Source organism: Bos indicus x Bos taurus, chromosome 12 (assembly GCF_003369695.1).
Source record: "Bos indicus x Bos taurus breed Angus x Brahman F1 hybrid chromosome 12, Bos_hybrid_MaternalHap_v2.0, whole genome shotgun sequence".
Classification (NCBI taxonomy): Eukaryota; Metazoa; Chordata; class Mammalia; order Artiodactyla; family Bovidae; genus Bos; species Bos indicus x Bos taurus.
In genome coordinates this window covers 82148210-82159023 of record NC_040087.1, presented here as the reverse complement: position 1 = coordinate 82159023, position 10814 = coordinate 82148210, and the positions used below count along the sequence as shown (strand labels likewise).

Below are 10814 nucleotides of genomic sequence, written 5' to 3'. Positions count from 1 at the left end.
TTGCTTTGTTGTTTCTCCTAAGAGAGTTCTTTAAAAGTATACTTAATGATATCTTTGTAGATCGTCCTCCTCCACAACAGACAGGACAGTCTGGAAGCTAGAGTTCCTATGTTCCACCTCATTTGTAATCACAAACTGCAGCCTTGCAATAGGGAAACAGCTGTATTTTGTGAGGTGAATAAATTGGCCAGGCATATGCCTCCAATAACTAGGCTGTACTCTCTAAATCATGGTGATAAGGAAAGTATTATCTTATATACTTTCTTATGTAGAACATGGTACTACTTTTGTGTACCAAATTATTTGCTGGAGAAATATCTGGATAGTGCAGGAATGTTTCAAAATGCTATAGTCAGCACTAGGGACTGTACTCAATATTTTGTAACAACTTATAAGGTAAAAGAATCTCAAAAAGAATAGATAGATAACTGAAAATATAGATAGATATATAGTTGAATATATATATATATATGGGTATATATATATAATGTATGCATATATGGGGCTTCCCTAGTGTCTCAGCAGTAATGAATCCTCTGGCCAATGCAGGCGATTTAAGAGACGTTCTATCCCTGGGTTAGGAAGATCTCCTGGAGAAGGAAATGGCAACCCACTCCAGTATTCTTGCCTGGAAAAGCCCATGGGCAGAGAAGCCTGGAGGGCTACAGTCCATGGAGTCAAAAAAGAGTTAGACATGACTTAGCAACAAAACAACAACAATGTATGTGTGTGTGTGTGTGTGTGTGTGTGTGTGTGTGTATGTATATGTGTGTATGTATATGTGTGTGTGTGTTTATGTGTGTGTATACATATATAACTGAATCACTTTGCTATATACCTGAAACTAACACAGCATTGTGAATCAACTATACTTCAATTTAAAAATGCAATAAGATTTTTTTAAAACACCATAGCCTTTTCCTTCCTGATGGCCAGTTTCTAAAGCTATTTGGCAAAAGTCTAACTCTTCAACTACCTCCATAAAACTCGAACTCCCTGCAGAAAAATGGAAGGGTGGAATATTAACAGATCAACTATGGGAAATCTTGCTGGTCAGGGCAGAAGTCTGCTCTGGAGGAACGTGGCATGCTGTTGACTCCGTGTTGTCCCCACTGCATCACTGAATGACAAGATAAGATCGGACAGGAAGCAAGAGCTTTCAGAAGGATTTTGCCAGGCCCTAGGAGGGGCTTAAGGCCCCTAAAAGTAGCAAGATGATGTTAAGTTCTGTTTGGGTCAATGTGGCAAACATTCAGTTAAAGGATTTCTCTCCAGAAGTAAAGGAGTCACCACCTTTCAGAGAATGTTTCCAAGTCCCGGTGTACAACCAACACAGCACCTTATCAAGAAGAGGTCCCAGGAGAAGGCAGACTGTGAGCTCGAAAAACCTAAGTAAGCACCTGTCCCAGCGTCCTGACCGTAATGACTGCATTTAGAGCAAGAGGTCCTTACATCTATAGAGGTCATTTTTTCTCTTAAGCATTTACCTTTATACAGTAAAGAACATCACTCGGTTAAGAAACTGATTCTGTACAAATAATACTATAATAATTAACAGACTTTTTAAAAACTGAAGGTAACATTAGATGAATCAACTAATAAATACTGTGAACTCTCCCTAACTGGTGAGTTAGCTTAACTGAAAATAACGAGTTATTTTAACAGATACAATGAGCTGTGGTGTTAGAGAAGGCTCTTGAGAGTCCCTTGGACTGCAAGAAGATTCAACCAGTCCATCCTAAAGAAACTCAGTCCTGAATATTCATTGAAAGGACTGATGCTGAAGCTGAAGCTCCAATACTTTTCGCCCTGCATGCAAGCCAACTCACTTCAGTTGTGTCTGACTCTTTGCAACCCCACAGACTGTAGTTCAGCAGGTTCCCCTGTCCACGGGATTCCCAGGCAACAATACTGGAACCAGTTGCCATGCCCTCTTCCAGGGGATCTTCCTGACCCAGGGATCGAACCTGTGTCTGTTACATCCCCTGCATTGGCAGGCGTGTTCTTTACCACCAGCGCCACTCGGGAAGCCTCCTAATAGTGGATAATCTTGTTAAGTTCCATTCTATCCACTGATGCCAGACATGTATCGGATACATAACCTTTAAGACCTGGGCTACAAAACGTTAGGAAAAAGCCCCATTGGAACACCCCACTGTTAAAACGCCCTCACAAGATGCGAACTGAAACAGCCTCCAATTACTGCACTCCTGCTGTGTGTTGGACTTCCGGCTTGGCAGGTCAGCTCTCTGAATCCTCACTAAATCTCCCCTTTACAGGAGGAGAAACGGTGGGTTAGAGGGTATGTCACCTCACCCAAGGGCATAAACTTGGGTGTGGGGTGAGCCTAAGCTGAACTTTTCTCCCCAAAGACATTACCCGGGGAGGTGGTTTCCCATCCCAACGTCTACAATTTGCAAAAACCTTCGTGCAAATCACACGGGTTATGTAGAGCTGAGCTTTGACTACGGCCCTAAAAAAGTAAAAAAAGTGAAGCATTCGCTCTGCCAAGACGTGATCCGAGTCGGTAATATGAGAATGGCACTTACAAACTGAAACTATTAGATTATAAACTGTCATAGAAATGATTGGAAGGGCTTTCCAAGGCTTCTAGCGGGAGTGACTGCATCCCTGCCTGCGCATGCGCGGATCTGCCTGCGCGGGTCCTCCCCCCCTCCCCCCCTCCCCCTCCCCCCCGCCCCCTCCCCCTCCCCGCCCCCGCCCCTGTGACCTGTTGGACCCTGGCTACTGCCTCCTGGATGAAAAATGCAATCAGTGTCTCCCTTTGGACTGAAGGTTGTCTAACACCGTGTGGTTGCTGTTGCTGTCGCTGTGGTTGTTTTAACTGTGTTTGGACACTTTGCAAGGGAGATCTTTGCTACCCAGCTACAAAAAGAGTCGTATAAGGAAACTTCCTGCGCATCCAAGAGCCTAAGCTCTTACCTTTGCAGGGCCTCCCAATTTCAGCGTCGCCTTTGATGACCGGGCCTGTGAACAGCGTGCCCGCAGGCACGGTGCTCCAGGCGTCTGCTCAGACAATTTAATTTGCTAAGACAAAGGTTACCTAAGGAACCTAACTCCCTTTCCACGCACGAGGCGGAAGGGTTTTGTGACCCTGGAGGGGGAGAGCGGGGGTTGGGGCAGGGGTTGGGGTCGGGGGAGGGACACAAAACCCAGAAACACTGCCAGACCCGACGTTTTAAGCTGCCGGGGAGGGAACTAGGACCGGACTCTCCTGGTCACACACCCCGCGACTTGGCTGCCCCGGCCTTCAAAGAAAGCATCCGTGACTCCGGACCTCCTTCCTGCCGGACGCCCTGCCTTTTGTTTCTAATTTAAGCTTTCTTCTTTTCACTTTCCTCTCCTTATTCTTTGAGGGTCTCTTTTTCATCTTTTCCCTCCTCCCTTTTCCCTTTTTTTCACTTTGTTTTCCAGCACAAATAATGTATTGTGAAATCAAGTTTAAAGGAGGATAAAAGGGGGAAAAAATGAACTTAAAAGGAATCAGAGATTTAGGGCCCTTTCTGATTCTTAAACCACAGGAATAGATCCGTTTTGCATCTTCAGTGGTCACTGGATCTATCAGATCTCAATAAAATTGCCTTTTAACTATTTCACTCAACATTCTTTTGTAAGTGGTTTTCCCTTTCCTGGAAAGTTTTTGTAGAGATGCAATCATTAGGTGATGTTCTGCCCTGTCAGTATGCCTCTTGTTTTTCCCTTGCCTCTTTCTTTTCTGCATACACAAGTCTCTGCTTTAACCATCCCAGCTACAGCTGGGTGTTGCATTTGTCACAGCATCGGGTGGTGGAAAAGTCTCGTGTAACATTCACACTGTTGTGTTCCAGTTGTGTTAACTGATCGTAACCAGTGTTGAATTCACCTATTTCTATTTGCAGGCTTTTAGGGGCACTTTTAAGGAGCATCAGTACTGGTGAGCGTAAAGCTGGTACTCTCTCCTCCTCAAACACCCTGAGAGCCTGCAGGTTGCTATTTCTCAACCACAGAACATTTCCAGGCAGAGGCAGATAAGGCTTTCCGCTCATGCTGCCTTGTGTGATATATAAAACTTGGGTTGGGTGTGTGGTGTCAGTTATTTTAAAAGCCTTTGTCATTTCTCAAATTTTCACTCCACTTGCAGAGCTCTCCTGATGTAATTCAGCTCTAGTTTTTCCTGGATCTGTGGAATGCTTCTGTTTCTAATTCTCAAGTTGTTTTCTTCCTGAAGTGCAACTATATATTTATTTGTACAACTAACCTAGAAACAGAAAGCCAAAGAAGAATAAATGAGCCTTGCGATAAGCCTGTTATCTTCTCCTCTTGCCGTCGACCAATATTTCCTGCGTTTCCATGTGCCACGCCATGCTATCTAATAATTCTCTCAAGTTTCAGCTGATATGATGAACAAACTTAAGACACAAGCTGCTCCATTCTTATGGTCATGAAATATGAACCAACAAAATGAACATTGACATTGTAGGTAAGCCTTGCAATTGCCAGTCCATGAAGGCAGGCTTCCAGCGGGTGTAGAGGTAGCTAACTCATTATCTAAGTTTAGAATTTATTTCTTTGTGTGATTTTTTTTTTTTTACTTCCCAATACTACCCCTCAACCCTGCAATAACTACATTAAATAATTTCCTATTAATTCTACCCCCAAGTGAAAAATTGATACATTAACATCAGATCAGATCAGATCAGTCGCTCAGTCGTGTCTGACTCTTTGCAACCCCATGAATTGCAGCACGCCAGGTCTCCCTGTCCATCACCAACTCCCGGAGTTCACTCAGACTCACGTCCATCGAGTCAGTGATGCCATCCAGTCATCTCATCCTCTGTCGTCCCCCTCTCCTCCTGCCCCCAATCCTTCCTAGCATCAGAGTCTTTTCTAATGAGTCAACTCTTTGCATGAAGTAGCCAAAGTACTGGAGTTTCAGCTTTAGCATCACCATAAATACAGTTTACACTGGAAAACTTTCCCGCTTCCCCATTTAACTGCTCTGGAATGAGAGCATTACTGGGCCATTAATGGGTGAGGACACTTGATTGTTCAAGGTAAAATCATCACTTTCAAGTTTAAAAAAACAGTGAGCATGGGTAAAGATTTTATTTAACTCATTAATAAAACAGAAATGAGTAAGACATTAAAATCAGTTCAAAAAAGAATTTATAGATTATACACAGGTGTGGGCCATGAGAAGTGTGACACAGGACGCTCACCCCAGTGCTCTGCAACAAGCTAGAGGAGGGGGCATGGGGTGGGATACGGGAGGCAGGCTCAGGAGGGAGGGGACATATGTGTGCTTGTGGCAGATTCATGTTGACATAAGGCAGAAACAAGCAGAATATTGTAAAGCAAATATCTTGCAATAATTTTTTTTAAAGTGCTCAAATTGAATTTACAAATTGATGCAAGACTGATAAATCTCCAATAGGGAAATAAAATGCAATGTTTTGGATCATCTTTTCTGTAAAGCACAAGTCAGTTACAGGGACTAACCAAATTCATCTGCTTTGCTGTAGACGAGAATCACTTGCCTCCATACTAGCTTTCTACAACTTAACTTCTACCCCTAAAGAGTTGTAAAACAACCAAGTCAACAGAAAGGTGATTAAAGGTTCAATTCCTGTAAAATCGGTCTCCAGAGAACTGGCTAGCCCTATACTGTTCAGGACCATCTCCACCGGCATCTGTGGTTATTTAAACTAATACAGTGACATAAAATTTAAGCATGAGTTCCTCAAACTGCAGTAACCACATTTGGAGTTCACAACAGCCACAGGGGACTAGTGGCCACCATACAGCCCACGGCAGGTAGAGGACAGCTACGTGACCGTATGACTGCAGAAAGTTCTAGAGAACAATGGCACGCTGTACATTAATGACCACAATTCAACTGAAAGGGAGCCCAGTAGCCCATTTGTCCATTTCCAACTCAATGTTTTTCTGACAGAACAAAATAAGCAACAGCAATAATGATATGAAACAGAGTATGTGGAGGGGTAATGGCTAGTATTTATCAAGTATCAACCGTATGCTAGGCACCCTATAAGATGATTTACATATATTATCTAGCTGAGAGTTTACAATTTATATATATTATCTCATCCAGTCCTTAAAATTGCTTAACCATATGTATTAGTTGAGGAAACAGAGACTCAAAGGGATTAAATAATTTGAGTCCTCATAATTTACATACATTATCTAGCAAGGCCTCATAGTAACTCAGACACACTTATTAGTGGATGAATCAGAAACTCAAAAAAACTAGAACAATTCACTTGAAACTATGTAACTAGTAAGGGGTAGAGCCTCACATCTGTGTAACTCTGAAGTCTTGCTTGTTTTCACTGGAACAGACTGCCCTGTCTACACGAATTAACAGAGCAGTTAGGACAGTGGGCACAGGCACACGTAGGATACGACACCCGGGAAGCCCCAGTGCTGTTATTCAGTTCAGTTCAGTTCTGTCGCTCAGTTGTGTCCGACTTTTTGCAACCCTGTGGACTGCAGCACGCCAGGCCTCCCTGTCCATCACCAACTCCCGGAGCTTGCTCAAACTCATGTCCATCAAGTCGGTGATGCCATCCAGCCATCTCCTCCTCTGTTGTCCCCTTCTCTCCTGCCTTCAATCTTTCCCAGCATCAGGATCTTTCCCAATGAGTCAGTTCTTCACATCAGGTGGCCCAAGTGTTCGAGTTTCATCTTCAGCCTCAGTCCTTCCAATGAATATTCAGGACTGATTTCCTTTAGGACTGACTGGTTGAATCTCTTTGCAATCCAAGGGATTCTCAAGAGTCTTCTCCAACACTGAAGGCAAAGGAGAAAGGAAAGATATACCCATCTGAATGCAGAGTTCCAAAGAATAAAAAGGAAAGGTAAGAAAGCCTTTGTCAGTGATCAATGCAAAGAAATAGAGGAAAACTACAGAATGGGAAAGACTAGAAATCTCTTCAAGAAAATTAAAGATACCAAGGGAACATTTAATCAAAGATGGGCACAATAAAGGACAGAAATGGTATGGACCTAACAGAAGCAGCAAATATTAAAGAGAGGTGGCAAAAATACACAGAAAAGCTATACAAAAAAAAAAAAAAAAAAAAACTTCAGTGTTCTTTTTACTCCAAGTCAAATAAATAATGAATCTTGCTATAATGTCATAATTCTCAATTTTTGCACTAAATGTCACTTCTGATGTTTGATTTAGGGAATAGAAAGTGAAATGCAGGCTTGTGACCATCTACCTTAATACATTTTTTCATATAAATGGATCATGTCCCATCTAACCCTATAAAACATTCCCGCCCTTGTCACCTCATGCAAAAACAAGCAAGACCATTGTTTACAAGATTCCAGAAGCAATGCAATTAAATGACAATTTCAGAGCTGAGTAATTTTCTGACTTAATGGCACTTGACTGAGCATTTCCGTTTATCTTTTAATTTCTTTTCTAATGGGGAGACAGTGTGCATACATGCTTTTGCTGCTTCAACCAGAATGGAAATGCCTTTTTTTCCCCTAGATGTCCTGGTGCTGATGCTGAGGAGAAGCGGGGACAGAGGGAATGTTGGTGGAGTGAGAAGGCAGTCAGATCAGTGATTGAGCTTAGAAACTCCTGCAGGCATTGGTCAGAGCCATGGACATGGCAGGCCTGGAGGAGAGGTGGAGGGGACGGATTCTTGGAAATATGATAGAAGAGAGAGGCTTGACGCGGAGGTAAGTGTAATAACACACATGCTGTGTGCTAATCCTCCCGACTGCACGCTCACACACTCAAGCAGTGGGGCTGAGGGTTTCCAGGGTCCTTTCTAAAATGAACTAATCTCCCGAAGCAGGTCGGCTGAGGCACGGACCTCCCCAACCCTGGAAACCCGAGCCAGCCTGGTGGCAGAGCCCAGGGGTGAAATCCTAGCCCGCTAATCAGCTACATGATCTTACCCTACGCAAATTCTGTGTTTGCTAAACACCTAACGCCTGTGTACACAGCACCAAAAGTGAATGCCTCTCGTTCTCAGCCTCCTGGGATTAACGGTCTGTATCAGTCAGAGCGTCATGGACCCGGCATCCTCCTTCTCAGTCCGCGGGAGTTTCCTTTTTCACGAGGTGAGTAAGTTGAAATCCGCGTGCCAGTGATTTGCCAAAGGTACCCCGCTGCAGAGAGAGAGCTCTCTGATTAGCCTTGTCCTGTTATAATCATTGGCTTTCCAGGAGTCATTCAGGAAATGTTCTCAGCGCAACCTAATACCCACCCGCACGGAAAAACACCGAAGGATTTTGCAGATAGACATTTAATACGCAAATAGGCAAAAAAGAGCTGTTCAACTCTGTTTTTATTTGAGGATCCAGCTAGTTAATATGTAAGGACCGTTGCCAAGAAACGTGGTAGGACTCTTTCTGTCTCCAGAAATGCCTAAGATAATTGTCTTGTAGAAGTAAGAAGGTACTCGAAAGCAGATCCGCTGCATCCTGAGCCCTTCAGGTCCTCTGAGAGGTTTGTGATAAAGAAACCCGCCTTTGTCATTCACATTTCTTCACTGGTGATTTATGCCAATACTCAGATTTTTCACTACCTAGAAACAGATTTATGGATGAATGAATCCTTTCCTCTGAAAGAAAACGTTTCAGCCTTCCTAGCCGGGAAGTCTCCAAAAGGATATTTGTTTAGATGATTATAAACTCCTCTGATACCCTACTACACTGAGCTTTGGAAAATAAATAACTATATTATCCGTGACTGTAGCAGAATTGAGACTTCAGAGTATTCACATTTCCACTCAAACAAAGGAGCAAAGTGTAATCCAGTGTTTCAAAAATCATTATATGAACCTACTACTACTCAGTGGGTTTAAAAATTAAAAGTCCCCTGTGTTTTTTCCTAGTTTATCTGCAAAGTAAGCAGGGACATCTCGAACAGGAGTAAAGGAAAGAAAGGAAGGAAGAGAAAGGCTTGTGCAGCTGAGTTATTCATTTACTTGAAATATTAACAGGAGAAAGCCTTGGAGTGACTTCTGCCCACAGAAAAGGTTCAGAACCTGGAGAGCCCTCTCATCGCTGAAAGCTCCTGACTCCAGTGTGGTAGAAAAGATGCTGGAGCCCCGTCTAACATGGAGGAAGCAGACCAGGGGAGGACCAACCCCAGATGTGCTGGAAAACCATCCAAGAAGAAACAAAAATTATAACAACTTCCGGTTTACCCTCAAAGACCCCAAAAAATATGTCTTCTAATTTGATAACATGTCAGAAGCAGATGTAATGTCATTTAAGGATCAAGTTGCTTTATACCAGTTCAAGCAATCATTTTAGTATCTATGAATGAAAGGAACATAGTTTTATTTCTGCTTTTTCATTTTAACAGGTTGCTCCAGGTAAGACCAGGGAAATGTTTATTTGACTCTCATACTCAAATTTCTTTCACTTAACAATTTGGAAAATACTGCCCAAGATGTTTGTAGTCACCTAAATTCACAAGAGCTTTTGGGTAAAATTTCAACTGTCAATTGAAATAAATTCACAACGTGAGACTGACAAGTTAAGTTTTACTGGGGGTAAGATGAGGACTGTAGCCTGGGAGACAGCACTTTGGATCGCTCTGAGAAACTGCTCCGAAGAGGCAGGGCCACCTGACTGTGCGTGTGATTTTGGTGAAGGGGGGCACATGCAATCACGCACAAGTTTTTGCAGAAGTTTGCTGCTAGTCTCATGGGGTTATTGCTAGTCACAAGGAATAGACCTCCCCATGGAGGGTTTTCATCCTCCTCTAGATATGAGGAGACGCAAGAAACTGGGCTCATAAAATCTTCTCCTGAAAATATCCATCTGAAGGCCTATCCTGCCAGCTTTTCCCAGAGCACAGAGTGCCTCACTCCTGATCTCCAGCCTGAACTCCTTTCAGGACGCGCTGAAGGTCAGCAGTGGCGGCGTGTGAGACCTCATCCTTGTAGAGACAGGTGGTGAGTGACAAGCTTCAGTTAGTGCAACTTAATCATTGAAGTTTTAAAGGAGAGTGCAGACGTTTTATTACAGTTAACTTCATTAATAATAGTTATATTTTTGTTTGAAAAGCATTCTGAGTTCCTGTGTATGCTACAAGGCATGAGGTCACCATCTGTATTCAGTTTGAACACGGCTACAGGCACAAGCCATGGAGAACAGGAGCCTTTGTGAAACCGAGTAACCTCAGGCAAGTTGTTTAGCTTCTGAGCTTCAGTTCTCTCTTATGAAAGGCTGGGTTTATAAAGCTTAACTAGTGAGAATTAAATGAGGTAACCAATCAATAAAATAGTATGTTAATCAAAAGTTATTGAGTAATTGTTAATTACCAGATGCTATGCTTGAAACTCTCAAAAGAATAATAAATAACAATAGCCATTATTAGAAGGCTGCATTAATTTTTACCCATCACTTTGGGTCAATACATGGCCATCCACTGCTGATAAACAACCCCCAAGCCCAGAAGATAATTAGCTTTCATTAATTTGGACAAATTAACCCAACCTTAACTTCTGGAGGAGAAAGGTGGCAAGATTTGTTTTTATTTTACAAATGAAAACAGGCGAAAAACTTCAGATACCTTTTACAAGGCAATAAAAGTCTCTAAGAACAGGAACAACTTAAAATCATTGTTTTGAAAGAAACTACTTTACCATCCACAAAGAAGTGCACAGGGATAATGTGTTTTTGTTTTCTTGCTTTGTTCTTTTAAAATTTGTTTGACTGCGCCAAGTCTTAGTTGTGGTATATGGGATCTAATTCCCTAACCAGGGATTAAACCCTGGCCCCAGCATCGGGAGCACAGAGGCCTGACCACTGGACCA

At 42.7% G+C, this 10814-nt stretch overlaps 1 long non-coding RNA gene across 1 annotated transcript; it reads left to right on the top strand.

Moving 5' to 3' along the window:
* Window positions 1-7631: 7631 nt before the first annotated feature.
* Window positions 7632-10328, top strand: LOC113902150. The gene is made up of 3 exons (XR_003513681.1): window positions 7632-7716; window positions 8016-8103; window positions 8988-10328. It is a non-coding gene; the product is annotated as an uncharacterized LOC113902150 (long non-coding RNA).
* The last annotated feature ends 486 nt before the right edge of the window (window positions 10329-10814 follow it).